Here is a 16,249-nt window from a genome sequence, read left to right on the forward strand (position 1 = left end):
GTGCAGATGCAAAGTTTGGTAACAAAATGACAAAAGGCTCCCTTAGTTTTTTATGTGACCACATTTTCAAAAACTCTTAAATATCTAGTCCGAATTGAGAGTCAAATATGTCTGTAGAAAGAATGGGGTGTCAGCTATGATATGACACCTTGAGTTTGAAGAAAATCTATTTTGGTTATTGAACTACAGTAAGTTAAGTGGATCAACACCTGGTAATAAAATGATGGTAACAGAATGACATCATGGGTCCTCGATCTGTACTATACAGAAATGCATAATTATCGATGTCATTCTCTTCATCGTGATGCATCCTGAGTAGGTACACGTAGGTATAAAAATGTCATATCCTCCTTTGCATGTTTGGGTATTATTCTACACACAGGCTATAATTCTAATGAACTCCGCCCCCAAACAAGGTTGGTCCAGACCAGACCATATCTGTACCAATCATAGACGTCTATGCTTCACAAGTTTGGACATCACAGGACATCACAGTACAGCGCAGTACAGTAGAGGAGCAGTAGAGCAGTTTTTTTATTGATGTTTTTTAGCCCAAAGACATTGTTGTAATTTTTTTGTCACTCAAATATCACATGAATACACATTAGACATGGACAAAATGTATAGATTAGCAAGAAAATTATATTTAAGCCTGCATAATTCTCTCCACCAACAAGATGGGTGTGAACAGTCTGTTTCAATAACAGTGCTTGTGCACATAGAAATAGAACTGGCGAGTGCTTTACTGTATAGTCGTGGCCAAAAGTTTTGAGAATGACACAAATATTAATTTTCACAAATTCTGCTGCCTCAGTTTGTATGATGGCAATTTGCATATACTCCAGAATGTTATGAAGAGTGATCAGATGAATTGAAATTAATTGTAAAATCCCTCTTTGCCATGCAAATTAACTGAATCCCCCAAAAACATTTCCACTGCATTTCAAGCCCTGCCACAAAAGGATCAGCTGACATCATGTCAGTGATTCTCTCGTTAACAAAGGTGTGAGTGTTGAAGAGGACAAGGCTGGAGATCACTATGTCATGCTGATTGAGTTCGAATAACAGACTGGAAGCTTCAAAAGGAGGGTGGTGCTTGGAATCATTGTTCTTCCTCTGTCAACCATGGTTACCTGCAAGGAAACACGTGCGTTCATCATTGCTTTGCACAAAAAGGGCTTCACAGGCAAGGATATTGCTGCCAGTAAGATTGCACCTAAATCAACCATTTATCAGATTATCAAGAACTTCAAGGACAGCGGTTCAATTGTTGTGAAGAAGGCTTCAGGGCGCCCAAGAAAGTCCAGCAAGCACCAGGACCGTCTCCTAAAGTTGATTCAGCTGCGGGATCGGGGCACCACCAGTACAGAGCTTGCTCAGGAATGGCAGCAGGCAGGTGTGAGTGCATCTGCACGCACAGTGAGGCGAAGACTTTTGGAGGATGGCCTGGTGTCAAGAAGGGCAGCAAAGAAGCCACTTCTCTCCAGGAAAAACATCAGGGACAGACTGATATTCTGCAAAAGGTACAGGGATTGGACTGCTGAGGACTGGGGTAAAGTCATTTTCTCTGATGAATCCCCTTTCCGATTGTTTGGGACATCCGACAAAAAGCTTGTTCGGAGAAGACAAGGTGAGCGCTACCATCAGTCCTGTGTCATGCCAACAGTAAAGCATCCTGAAACCATTCATGTGTGGGGTTGCTTCTCAGCCAAGGGAGTGGGCTCACTCACAATTTTGCCTAAGAGCACAGCCATGAATAAAGAATGGTACCAACACGTCCTCCGAGAGCAACTTCTCCCAACCATCCAGGAACAGTTTGGTGACAAACAATGCCTTTTCCAGCATGATGGAGCACCTTGCCCTATGGCAAAAGTGATAACTAAGTGGCTCGGGGAACAAAACATCGACATTTTGGGTCCATGGCCAGGAAACTCCCCAGACCTTAATCCCATTGAGAACTTGTGGTCAATCCTCAAGAGGCGGGTGTACAAACAAAAACCTACGAATTCTGACAAACTCCAAGCATTGATTATGCAAGAATGGGCTGCCATCAGTCAGGATGTGGCCCAGAAGTTAATCGACAGCATGCCAGGGCGGATTGCAGAGGTCTTGAAAAAGAAGGGTCAACACTGCAAACATTGACTCTTTGCATCAACTTCATGTAATTGTCAATAAAAGCCTTTGACACTTATGAAATGCTTGTATTTATACTTCAGTATTCCATAGTAACATCTGACAAAAATATCTAAAGGCACTGAAGCAGCAAAGTTTGTGGTAATTAATATTTGTGTCATTCTCAAAACTTTTGGCCACGACTGTACTGTGCTCTACTGCAATTGTGGTTTGTGACCGGTCCGTGTAAAGCTTATCAGTCTAACGATCTAATAAAGTCATTCAAATTGAATAATATAATATTAGTTTCAGTGGCGGTCGGTGCTGTTTAAGATGAGGGAGAATTATTTAAAAAATGATAAGCATGGCCTTATTTCTATTACAGCATATTGGATGACTGTCATTCATATTCCATTCACCCAGCTCAATGTAACATCGATAAGTTTAGGCTACTACATATCATTTTCCCTGTACCCATCATGAGGTTGCTATAACCTAGCCTATGAATGAAAGTTTACAAAGTACTGAGAGAATTTTGAGTAATCAAGGTGACAGACAGTGAAACATTCAATAACACATTGCACACTCTTGCCTGCATATAGCAATCTAGGATGTAATCATTAGTCCAACAGTTTCACCAGAATCAATAAACCCCTGAACACCCGCACACACAGTTCACTTTCATAGCAGCCACATAAAACAGCATGATCACATTGCTCGTTGTATATATAATTCCTTCTCGCAACAATCTACGCGCTCTCCTCCTCTCACCTTTTACCTTCGCCTGTGACTTCAGTGCACAACACATCAGCTGTCTGTGACCAGGCGAAAAAACCTTTCCAAGCCAAACCTTCATATCATAACCACTAACCACTACACTCAGCCTATATCGTTGTCACGTCATAGTCAACATATAGTAGCTACTAGAACTTAAGCGTTAGTAAACCCGCTACAGTCATGCAGCACAGTGAACAGTCAGAAAGCAGTTTAGCAGTTACACCAGCCGGCCCAGGTAGCAATAAATTCATAAACCCAAAAGCTTAACTTGACTTGAACGAGTTCCAGTGTTGGATAGCCACAGCCAGCTAGCTAACATAGCATCCCTCTCTTTTTGAGACAGGTGTTTGATTGGGCTAAACTAGCTAGCTTCTTTTGCTAGCTAAGTGAAAGTTTTTTTTTAAATACAACCAAATATTGCTCCCTCTCTCTTCTCCTTAATTTTGGAAGAAATGTCTTTGTTCAAAACTATTCAATTATTGTCTTTCTCTTTGAGTCAACTACTCACATTTTATGCACTGCAGTGCTAGCTAGCTGTAGCTTTCAGTACTAGATTCATTCTCTGATCCTTTGATTGGGTGGACAACATGTCAGTTCATGCTGCAAGAGCTCTGATAGGTTGGAGGACGTACTCCAGAAGTTGCCATAATCGTTGTGTAAGTCCATGGAAGGGGGTGAGAACTATGAGCCTCATAGGTTTTGTGTTGAAGTCAAAGTACCTAGAGGAGGACAGAAGCTAGCTGTCCTCCGGCTACACCATGGCGCTGCTCTACAGAGTGCTGCTGAGCCTACTGTAGACCTTCATTGCAAAACAGTGTGTTTTAATCAATTATTTGGTGACGTGAATATATTTAGTATAGTTTTATCATAAAATGATAACTTTAATGTTTCACTATTTTTAATAAAATCCACTGAGGATGATCCCTTCAACCTCTGGGGAGCCTCATTTTACATTTACATTTTAGTCAATTAGCAGACGCTCTTATCCAGAGCGACTTATTTTTTTATCCCATACTGGACCCAATGGGAATCGAACCCACAACCCTGGCATTGCAAGCGCCATGCTCTACCAACGGAGTCTCCACTGATTAGTTGCAATTTCTCAAGTTCTCAATTTTCTGATCCACTCATTTACATTTCTTGCATCATCTCCAGGAAGTAAAATGGTGCATGCACAGGTTATGGCCTCCAAACCTCCCTTTTTATTAGGATGACATTATTCTTCTTCATGTTTGACAAGAGCTTTATTTGCTTCGAACAGAAACAGAACATTACATATTGGATATAATACACCGTCATTTTGTATGTATTATTATGATGTAGCTTGGTTCCTATCAGTTTTCATAGTAACCTTGGTGAAGAAGCAGATGTCATTCGGTCAATGTCTGGGGATTTTCAGTCTCAATATGGGCATGCATTATCAAATGAAAAATCTGCAACATAATCTCTGTAATGGATGAAATACCTGCTACATTTGATGTAACCAATGCCAGCCAGGTTGCACTTGCATCGAAGATGGATGCTGACACGGTTATTTTTGTGTATGTACGTTTGATTGATATTATATTGTTTTATCAGTCATGGAAGGAAACCATACACTGGACCTTCTTTATAATAGTGCCATGGTGTTTGAAATGGATATGCATGTTGGAAGCTGTTTCAACACCGTGTAGAAATACAATTATTCCAGAATAGGAAACTTCAATTTCATATATTTCTACACTGTAAAATGTCGATTTTGATATTGTTTTCCCAATGTACCTTTATTCGTTTTAAAAATGTAAATTGAAATATTGGTGTAGCTGGGAAAACGGGGTGATTTCTAAGTATGTGATTCAAGTGGAACCTAACACTTCAGTGCGGGGGATTAGTCTTGTCTACATTATAAAATATGGTGGTAAATGAATGTGGTCCTTGGAGCTGAGGTAACACACACCATATATCCTCAATGCAATACTTTACCATTTTAACAGCCATGGGGCGTTGTCAGGACACCGAATGGAGTTAACTCTCTTGGCACTGTCACTGACTGCGAAGACATGGCGTTGTGTGCATCAGTCCTTGCAGTCTGCCCTTCGAATTCGCTACTACGTTATCCTCAATCCCCTGCGTATGCCAACACCTTGCATAGATATGGAACGCCATTTAAGACTTTGCTTGTCAAAAAAAGATACTTGACGTGTCAAATACGCTTGTTGACCAATGAGGACCCGAATATGACTTCACGTCACATAATTAACACGTTCATTCATTTTTGACGTAGTTATTACACATTGATACCACTATCACTCGTATTTCATGTCGATGCACCGATACGTATGCGTTGATGCTGGTAATAGTTTTGTCTGGCGCCGGTGCCGCACGAGCGCACATACACTCACCTAAACTCTGGACAATGCTGGTCACAAAAAAAGATAGCTAGGTGATGGATGCAAACAATGTTCTTCTCCAAAAACATAGCAAAACGACATAATCTGTTTCAGTAGCTATGGTTTGCTAGCCTACTATCTAGCTAAGTGTCATCATCTAAAATACCCCTAATTTATAAGACAGTTCTTATTTGATTAATGGTGGTCGGACCCACCTATGTGAAGCTAGCCACAATAAGGATTAGCCACAATAGTGGAATTTGCGTTTTGCCTTCAAAATAAAAGTATCTCAATGAAAGTCATGCAAAAAATACAAATAATGGAATCATGCCATAATGGAATAGATCATGCTAAAACGAGGTTGGAATGTTCTTATATAAATTCAAAAAAATACAACAATTTGTTAATTTGACAAATCTTTTGAAATCACACTGGATGTATTAGACTTTAGAATTGCATTGGGGACATACTTATTTCACTGTACAGCCTTCCCTATGGATAGTGGATCAATGACATGGGGTTACAGTCTACTCAGTGACACCCAGAGAACATTAGCGTCGTAGCTCTTATTGTAGGACTGAAACCACTGTGAATTGAGCCACATGTATTGTGCCAGTCAACCTACTGTGTATTGAACACTATTCAAGAGGAAAAATAATACAACGTGGATGTTTTGGAACCTGATAACTCTTGAGGACTTTGGGAAAAAAGCACTGATACCTAACGATTGGGGATCAAAGAAATGGGGTAAGGCTGTAATATGCAATATGAATGTCAATACGCACAATAGACTGACTGGGGATGTGATTTCCCAAGGTCAAAGTCCCGCAATAAGAGCTACAACGCTAATATTTCTGTAAAATCAGTCAATGTGGAACATTTCAAGAACTTTAAAAGTTTCTTAAAATCAAATAAAAAACAAACACAAATTCTCAAACTAGACATTCTAATGTACTTGTGCTCTTGCTCAGTTGTGCACCGGGACATTCCCATTCCTCTTTCTATTCTGGTTAGAGCTAAATTGCACTGTTCTGTGAAGGGAGTAGTACACAGCGTTGTACAAGATCTTCAGTTTCTTGGCAATTTCTCGCATGGAATAGCCTTAATTTCTCAGAACAAAAATAGACTGACGAGATTCAGAAGAAAGGTTTTTGTTTCTGGCCATTTTGAGCCTGTAATCGAACCCACAAATGCTGATGCTCCAGATACTCAACACGTCTTAAGAAGGCCCGTTTTATTACTTCTTTAAATCAGGACAACAGTTTTCAGCTGTGCTAACATAATTGCAAAAGGGTTTTCTAATGAGCAATTAGCCTTTTAAAATTATGAACTTGGATTAGCTAATACACAGGAGTGATGGTTGACGATAATGGGCCTCTGTACGCCTATGTAGATATCCCATAAGAAATCTGACGTTTCCATCTACAATAGTCATTTACAACATTAACACAATGTCTACACTATATTTCTGATCAATTTGATGTTATTTTAAAATCTGCCCCAAAATTTGCTTTAATTTAAAAAAAACAAGGACATTTCTAAGTGACCCCAAACTTTTTAACGGTAGTGTAGGTCCTGGATGTCAGGAAGCTTGGCCCCAGTGATGTACAGGTTGAAAATGTCAGTGAAGACACTTGCCAGTTGGTCCGCACATGCTTTGAATACGCGTCACTGTAATCCGTCTGGCCCCGCGGCTTTGTGAATGTTGACCTGTTTATTTATTTATTTTATTTCTCCCCAATTTAGTGGTATCCAATTGTTAGTAGTTAGTCTTGTCTCATCTCTTCAACTCCCGTACGGGCTCGAGAGAGAGACGAAGGTCGAGAGCCATGCATCCTCCGAAACACAACCCAACCAAGCCGCACTGCTTCTTAACACAGCGCGCATCCAACCCGGAAGCCAGCCGCACCAATGTGTCGGAGGAAACACCGTACACCTATCGACCTGGTCAGCGCGCACTGCGCCCGGCCCGCCACAGGAGTCGCTAGTGCGCGATGAGACAAGGATATCCCTACCGGCCAAACCCTTCCTAACCCGAACGACGCTAGGCCAATTGTGCATCACCCCATGGACCTCCCGGTCGCGGCCGGCTGCGACAGAGCCTGGGTTCGAACCCAGAGTCTCTGGTGGCACAGCTAGCACTGCGATGCAGTGCCTTAGACCACTGCGCCACCCGGAAGGCCGAATGTTGACCTGTTTAAAGGCCTTGCTCACATCGGCTATGGAGTGCGTGATCACAAAGTTGTCTGGAACAGCTGGTGCTCTCATGCACATAGCGGGATTTCTTATAAGCGTCCAGATCAGTGTCGCGCTCCTAAAAAGTGGCAGCTCAAGCCTTTAGCTAAGTGTAGATGTTGCCTGTAATCCATGGCTTCTGGTTGGGAAATGTACGTATGGTCACTGTGGGGACGACGTCGTCGATGCACTTATTGATGCAGCCGGTAACTGAGGTGGTATACTCCTCAATACCATTGGATAAATACCGGAACATATTCCAGTCTGTGCTAGCAAAACAGTCCTGCAGCATAGCATCCGAGTCATCTGACCACTTCCGTATTGAGCGAGTTACTGGTACTTCCTGTTTTAGTTTTTGCTTGTAAGCAGGAATCAGGACAGAATTATGGTCAGTTTTGCATTCATCTCTGTGTGTGGAGTAAAGGTGGTCTAGAGTTTCTTTCCTCTGGTTGCACATGTGACATGCTGGTAGAAATTAGGTAAAAACAGATTTAAGTTTGCCTGCCTTAAAGTCCCCGGCCACTATGAGCGCCGCATCTGGATGAGCATTTTCTTGTTTGCTTATGGCCTTATCAAGCTTGTTGAGTGCGGTCTTAGTGCCAGCATGAGCTTGTGCTGGTAAATAGACGTCTACGAAAAATATAGATGAGAAATCTTGGTATATAGTGTGGTCTACAGCTTATCATGAGGTATTCTACCTCAGGTGAGCAATACCTCGAGACTTCTTTAATATTAGACATCGCACACCAGCAGTTATTGACAAATAGACACACACCCGCCCCTTGTCCTACCAGATGTAGATGCTCTGTCCTGCCGAAACACGGAGAAGCCAGCCAGCTCTATATAATCTTTGTCGTCGTTCAGCCAAGTCTCTGTGAAACATAAGATATAACTATTAAATGTTTTATTTTTTTATTTCACCAGGTAGGCTAGTTGAACAAGTTATCATTTACAACTGCGACCTGGCCAAGATAAAGCAAAACAGTGCGACACAAACAACAACAGAGTTACACATGGAATAAACAAACATGCAGTAAATAATCCAATAGAAAAGGTCTATATACAGTGTGTGCAAATGAGGTAGGATAAGGGAGGTGAATCAATTAATAGGCCATAGTGGCGAAATAATTACAATATAGCAATTAAACACTGGAGAGATAGATGTGCAGAAGATGAGTGTGCAAGTAGAGATACTGGGGTGCAAAGGAGCAAAATAAATAACAGTATGGGGAAGAGGTAGTTGGATGAGATATTAACAGATGGGCTATGTACAGATGCAGTGATCTGTGAGCTGCTCTGACAGCTGGTGCTTAAAGTTAGTGAGGGAGATATGAGTCTCCAGCTTCAGTGATTTTTGCAGATCGTTCCAGTCATTGGCAGCAGAGAACTGGAAGGAAAGGCGGTCAAAGGAGGAATTGGTTTTGGGGGTGACCAGTGAGATATACCTGCTGGAGCACCTGCTGGGTGGGTGCTGCTATGGTGACCAGTGAGCTGAGATAAGGCGGGGCTTTACCTAGCAAAGACTTATAGATGACCTGGAGCCAGTGGGTTTGGCGACGAATATGAAGCGAGGGCCAGCCAACGAGAGCATACAGGTCGCAGTAGTGGGTAGTATATGGGGCTTTGGTGACCAAACGGATGGCACTGTGATAGACTGCATCCAATTTGCTGAGTAGAGTGTTGGAGGCTATTTTGTAAATTACATCGCCAAAATCAAGGATCGGTAGGATAGTCAGTTTTATGAGGGTATGTTTGGCAGCATGAGAGAAAGGTGCTTTGTTGCGAAATAGGAAGCCGATTCTAGATTTAATTTTGGAGATGCTTAAACTTCTTATGGCTGGGGGCAGTATTGAGTAGCTTGGATGAATAAGGTGCACAGAGTAAACTGCCTGCTACTCAGTCCCAGAAGCTAAGATATGCATATTATTAGTAGATTTGGATAGAAAACACTCTGAATTGACTTCTAAAACTGTTTGAATGATGTCTGTGAGTATAACAGAACTCATGTGGCAGGCAAAACCCTGGGAAAAAATCCAACCAGGAAGTGGGAAATCTGAGGTTTGTAGGTTTGCCTATCCAATATACAGTGTCTTTGGGGTCATATTGCACTCCCTACGGCTTCCACTAGATGTCAACAGTCTTTAGAACGTTGTTTGATGCTTCTACTGTGAAGAATGAGGGAAGGAGAGCTCTTTGAGTCAGGTGTATGGCATGAGCTGATCACGCACTCTCCCGTGAGAGCAACCTGCGTTCCATCGCATTTCTGAAGACAAAGGAATTCTCCGGTTGAAACATTATTGAAGATTTATGTTAAAAACATCCTAAAGATTGATTCTATACATCGTTTGACATGTTTCTACGAACTGTAATGGAATTTTTTGACTTTGTCTGACCTGCGTGTCATCAATTTGGATTTTGGAACTAAACGCGCGAACAAAAAGGAGGTATTTGGACATAAGTTATCGAACAAAACAAACATTTTTTGTGGAACTGGGATTCCTGGGAGTGCATTCTGATGAAGATCAAAGGTAAGTGAATATTTATAATACGATTTCTGACTTCTGTTGACTCCACAACATGGCGGATATCTGTATGGCTTGTTTGGGCTCTGAGCGCTGCACTCAGATTATAGCATGGTGTGCTTTTTCCGTAAAGTTTTTTTTAAATCTGACACAGCAGTTGCATTAAGGAGAAGATTATCTAAAGTTCCATGTAAAACACTTGTATCTTTTATCAATGTTTATTTTTAGTGTTTCTGTAAATTGATTTGGCTCTCTGCAAAATCACCGGATGTTTTGGAGGCAAAACATTACTGAACATAACGCGCCAATGTAAACTGAGATTTTTGGATATAAATATGAACTTTATCAAACAAAACATACATGTATTGTGTAACATGAAGTCCTATGAGTGTCATCTGATGAAGATCATCAAAGGTTAGTGATTCATTTTCTCTCTATTTCTGCTTTTTGTGACTCCTCTCTTTGGCTGGAAAAATGGCTGTGTTTTTCTGTGACTAGGTACTGACCTAACATAATAGTTTGGTGTGCTTTCGTCTCAAAGCCTTTTTGAAATCAAATACTTGTATGTTTGAGGAATTTTAATTATGAGATTTCTGTTGTTTGAATTTGGCGCCCTGCACTTTCACTGGCTGTTGTTTGATTGAGTGTGTGGACAGGTGTCTTTTATACAGGTAACGAGTTCAAACAGGTGCAGTTAATACATTTACATTTACATTTTAGTCATTTAGCAGACGCTCTTATCCAGAGCGACTTACAGTAGAGTGCATACATTTTATTACATTTACATACTGAGACAAGGATATCCCTACCGGCCAAACCCTCCCTAACCCGGACGACGCTATGCCAATTGTGCGTCGCCCCACGGACCTCCCGGTCGCGGCCGGCTGCGACAGAGCCTGGGCGCGAACCCAGAGACTCTGGTGGCGCAGCTAGCACTGCGATGCAGTGCCCTAGACCACTGCGCCACCCGGGAGACCAATACAATAATACAGGTAATGAGTGGAGAACAGGAAGGCTTCTTAAAGAAAAACTAACAGGTCTGTGAGAGCCGGAATTCTTACTGGTTGGTAGGTGATCAAATACTTATGTCATGCAATAAAATGCAAATTAATTACTTAAAAATCATACAATGTGATTTTCTGGATTTTATAAAAATTACAGACCTCTACATGCTTTGTAAGTAGGAAAACCTGCAAAATCAGCAGTGTATCAAATAGTTGTTCTCCCCACTGTAGGTCTGTAGCAATTTGGGTCTAGAGTGTCTCCCCCTTTGAAGAGGGGGATGACCACCGCAGCTTTCCAATCTTTGGGCATCTCAGACGATACGAAAGAGAGGTTGAACAGGCTAGTAATAGGGGTTGCAACAATTGCGGCGGATAATTTTAGAAAGATAGGGTCCAGATTGTCTAGCCCAGCTGATTTGTAGGGGTCCAGATTTTGCAACTCTTTCAGAACATCAGCTATCTGGATTTGGGTGAAAGAGAATGGGGGAGGCTTGGGCGAGTTGCTGTGGGGGGTGCAGGGCTGTTGGCCAGCCGTAAAAAAAAATGCTCAAATCTCAATTATCATGGATTTATCGGTGGTGACAGTGTTTCCTAGCCTCAGTGCAGTGGGCAGCTGGGAGGAGGTGCTCTTATTCTCCATGGACTTTACAGTGTCCCAGAAATTTTGGGAGTTTGTGCTATAGGATGCACATTTCTGCTTGAAAAAGCTAGCCATTGCTTTCCTAACTGACGGTGTATATTGGTTCCTAACTTCCCTGGAAAGTTGCATATCGCGGGGGCTATTCGATGCTAATGCAGTATGCCACAGGATGTTTTTGTGCAGTCAGGTCTGGAGTGAAACAAGGGCTATATACGTTCCTGGTTCAAAATTGTTGAATGGGGCATGCTTAAGATGGTAGGAAAGCACTTTTCAAGAATAACAAGGCATCCTCTACTGATGGAATTAGGTCAAAATCCTTCCAGGATACCCGGACCAGGTCAATTAGAAAAGCCTGCTTGCTGAAGTGTTTAAGGGAGCGTTTGACAGCGATGAGGGGTGGTCGTTCGACCGCGGACCCATTACGGATGCAGACAATGAGGCAGTGATCGCTGAGATCCTGGTTGAAGATAGCAGAGGTGTATTTGGAGGGCAGGTTGGTTCGGATGATATCTATGAGGGTGCCCGTGTTTACGGATTTAGCGTTGTACCTGGAAGGCTCATTGATCATTTGTGTGAGATTGAGGAAATCAAGCTTAGATTGTAGGATGGCCAGGGTGTTAAGCATGTCCCAGTTTAGGTCACCTAACAGCACGAGCTCTAAAGATAGATGGGGGGCAATCAATTCACATATGGTGTCCAGGACACAGCTGGAGCCAGAAGGTGGTCTATAGCAAGCGGCAACGGTGAGAGACTTGTTTCTGGAAGGGTGGATTTTTTAAATTAGAAGCTCAAATTGTTTGGGCACAGACCTGGATAGTAAGACAGAACTCTGCAGGCTAACTCCGCCCCCTTTGGCAGTTCTATCTTGTCGGAAAATATTATAGTTAGGGATGGAAATTTCAGGGTTTTTGGTGGTCTTCCTAAACCAGGATTCAGACACGGCTAGGACATCCGGGTTGGCAGAGTGTGCTAAAGCAGTGAATAAAACAAACTTAGGGAGGAGGCTTCTAATGTTAACATGCATGAAACCAAGGCTTTTACGGTTACAGAAGTCAACAAATAGAGCGCCTAGGGAATGGGAGTGGAGCTAGGCACTGCAGAGCCTGGGTTAACGTCTACATCACCAGAGGAACAGAGGAGGAGTAGGCTAAAGGCTATAAGAGCCTGGTCGTCTAGTACGTTCGGAATATAGAGTAAAAGGAGCAGGTTTATGGGCAAGGTAGAATAGATTCAAGGCATAATGTACAGACAAAGGTATGATAGGATGTGAATATAGTGGAGGCAAACCTGTGCATTGAGTGACGATGAGAGAGATATTGTCTTTAGAAACACCATTTAAACCAGGTGAGGTCACTGCATGTGTGGGAGGTGGAACTAAAGGGTTGGCTAAGGAGTATTGAGCAGGGCTAGAGGCGCTACAATGAAATAAGGCAATAATTACTAACCAAAACAGCAATGGACAAGGCATATTGACATTAGGGAGAGGCATGCGTAGCCGAGTGATCACTGGGTCCAGTGAGTAGCTGGGCGAGCTGGAGACACGGTGATTCAGACAGCTAGCTGACCAGAGCTAGCAGGCTAGCAGAAGGGCCTTAGAGGGACGTCGCGACAGAAGAAGTCAGTTGTAGCCCCTTCATGCAGTTACGTCAGCAGATCAGTTGTGATTGATCAGCAGGGCTCCGTGTGGTAAAAGGGTCCAGGCCAATTGGCAAAATAGGTATAGTATAGCCCAAAGAAAATTGTCTGATGGACTTCTTCAGCTAACAGTCCGGTGTGCTCTAGACAGCAAGAGGGCTGCTAACATGCTAGCAGATGGGCATTCAGGGGACGTTGCAATGGGGGAGCCAGTTGAAAACCCCCTCGGGCGGATTACATCGGTAGTCCAGTCGTGAAGGATCGGCGGGGCTCCGTATCGGCAATTAAAGGGGTCCAGGCCAATTGGCAAAATAGGTATTGTAGCCCAAGGAGTGGCTGATGGACCTCTTCAGCTAGCCGGGAGATGGGCCTAGCATATGCTAGCTCCAGGCTAATTCGTGCTTGCGTCGGGACAGAGACGTTAGCCAGGAGAAGCCAATCCGATAGCAGCAACCTAGCTGCGATGATCCAGATGAAAAGGTGCAGAGCTTGTAGTAGGAATCCGGAGATATGGAGAAAAATAAGTCAGATTTGCTCTGGTTTGAGTCACGCTGTACAGACTGGCGAGAGTTGTCTGGGCTAAAGGTAGCTGATGACCGCTAGCTAGTAGCTAGTTAGCTGGCTAGCTGCTGTTGGGGGTTCCGGTTCAAAAGTAAAGAAAATAGCAGAATCATACCACATTGGGTGAGGCGGATTGCAGGAGAGTATGTTTAAGTTGAGCTTAAGAAAAATAAAGAAAAATATATGCTAAGAAAAAATATATAAAAAGATATATACATGGGACACGACAAGATGAGGACAAAAGACGTCTGACTGCTACGCCATCTTGGAAACAGAAATGTCCCGTTGGTAGGATAGTCTTAATTGTAGATCTTCCAGTTAGTTTTTCAATGATTGCACGTTGGCCAATAATACAGAGGGAATTTTTTAAAGGCACCGCACCCTCCTCCCCCTTTTTCTCTGTCTTTTCTTCACACTGATTGATGGGAATTGGGCCTTGTCTCGACACCTTTGCGTCGGACTCATTAAATAAAGTTTGAGGTGAGTAATCACTGTTCTGATGTCCAGAAGCTCTTTTCGGTCATAAGAGATGGTAGCAGCGACATTATGTACAAAAAATATCATAGTTCAAGTGCAGTCTCAAAGACCAACAAGCACTATGATGAAACTTGCTCTCAAGAGGACCGCCACAGGAAAGGAAGACCCAGAGTAACCTTTGCTGCAGAGGAAAAGTTCCTTAGAGTTCCCACCCTCAGAAATTGCAGTCCAAATAAATGCTTCACAGAGTTCAAGTAACAGACACATCAACATAAACTGTTCAGAGTCCTATTCATCTGTCCTTTGGTCTGATGAGTCCAAATTTGAGAGTTTTGGTTCTAAGAGTAGGTGAACAGGTGATCTCTGCATGTGTGGTTCCCACCATGAAGCATGGAGGAAGAGGTGTGATGGTGCTTTGCTGTTGACAATGTCTGTGATTTATTTAGAATTCAAGGCACACTTAACCAGCATGGCTACCACAGCATTCTGAAGCAATACGCCATACCATCTGGTTTGCAAATAGTTGGACTATCATTTGTTTTTCATTAGGACAATGACCCAACACACCTCCAGGCTGTGTAAGGGCTATTTGACCAATAAGGAGAGTGATGGAGTGCTGCATCAGATGACCTGGCCTCCACAATCACACAACCTCAACCCAAATGAGATGGTTTGGGATGAGTTGGACCGCAGAGTGAAGGAAAAGCAGCCAACAAGTGCTCAGCATATGTGGAAACTCCTTCAAGAATGTTGGGAAAGCATTCCAGGTGAAGCTGGTTGAAAGAATGCCAAGAGTGTGCAAAGCTGTCATCAAAGCAAAAGGGTGGCTACTTTGAAGAATTTAAATATAAAATATATTTTGATTTGTTTAAACACTTTTTTGGTTACTACATGATTACTACATGTTTTATACCATAGTTTGGATGTCTTCACTATTATTCACCAATGTAGAAAATAGTAAAAATAAAGAAAAACCCTTGAATGAGTAGGTGTGTCAAAACTTTTGACTGGTACTGTATATATACAGTTGAAGTCGGAAGTTTACATACACCTTAGCCAAATACATTTAAACTCAGTTTTTCACAATTCCTGACATTTAATCCGAGTAAAAATGCCCTGTTTTAGGTCAGTTAGGATCACCACTTTATTTTAAGAATGTGAAATGTCAGAAAAATAGTAGAGAGAAAGATTTATTCCAGCTTTAATTTCTTTCATCACATTCCCAGTGGGTCAAAAGCTTACATACACTCAACTCGTATTTCGTAGCATTGCCTTTAAATTGTTTAACTTGGGTCAAACGTTTCGGGTAGCCTTCCACAAGCTTCCCACAATAAGTAGGGTGAACTTTGGCCCATTCCTCCTGACAGAGCTGTTGTAACTGAGTCAGGTTTGTAGGCCTCCTTGCTCGCTCGCGCGCACTTTTTCAGTTCTGCTCACAAATCTTCTATAGGATTGAGGTCAGGGCTTTGTGATGGCCACTCCAATACCTTGACTTGGTTGTCCTTAAGCCATTTTGCCACAACTTTGGAAGTATGCTTGGGGTCAATGTCCATTTGGAAGACCCATTTGCGACCAAGCTTTAACTTCCTGACTGATGTCTTGAGATGTTGTTTCAATATATCCACATAATTTTCCTACCTCATGATGCTTTCTATTTTGTGAAGTGCACCAGTCCCTCCTGCAGCAAAGCACCCCGACAACATGATGCTGCCACCCTGTGCTTCACAGTTGAGATGGGGTTCTTCGGCTTGCAAGCCTCCCCCGTTTTCCTCCAAACATAACGATGGTCATTATGGCCAAACAGTTCTATTTTTGTTGCATCAGAGCAGAGGACATTTCTCCAAAAAGTACAATCTTTGTCCCCATGTGCAGTTGCAAACCGTAGTCTGGCTTTTTTATGTCAGTTTTGGAGCAGTG

The sequence above is a fragment of the Salvelinus namaycush genome, chromosome 19 (genome assembly GCF_016432855.1).
Source record: "Salvelinus namaycush isolate Seneca chromosome 19, SaNama_1.0, whole genome shotgun sequence".
Lineage (NCBI taxonomy): Eukaryota > Metazoa > Chordata > Actinopteri > Salmoniformes > Salmonidae > Salvelinus > Salvelinus namaycush.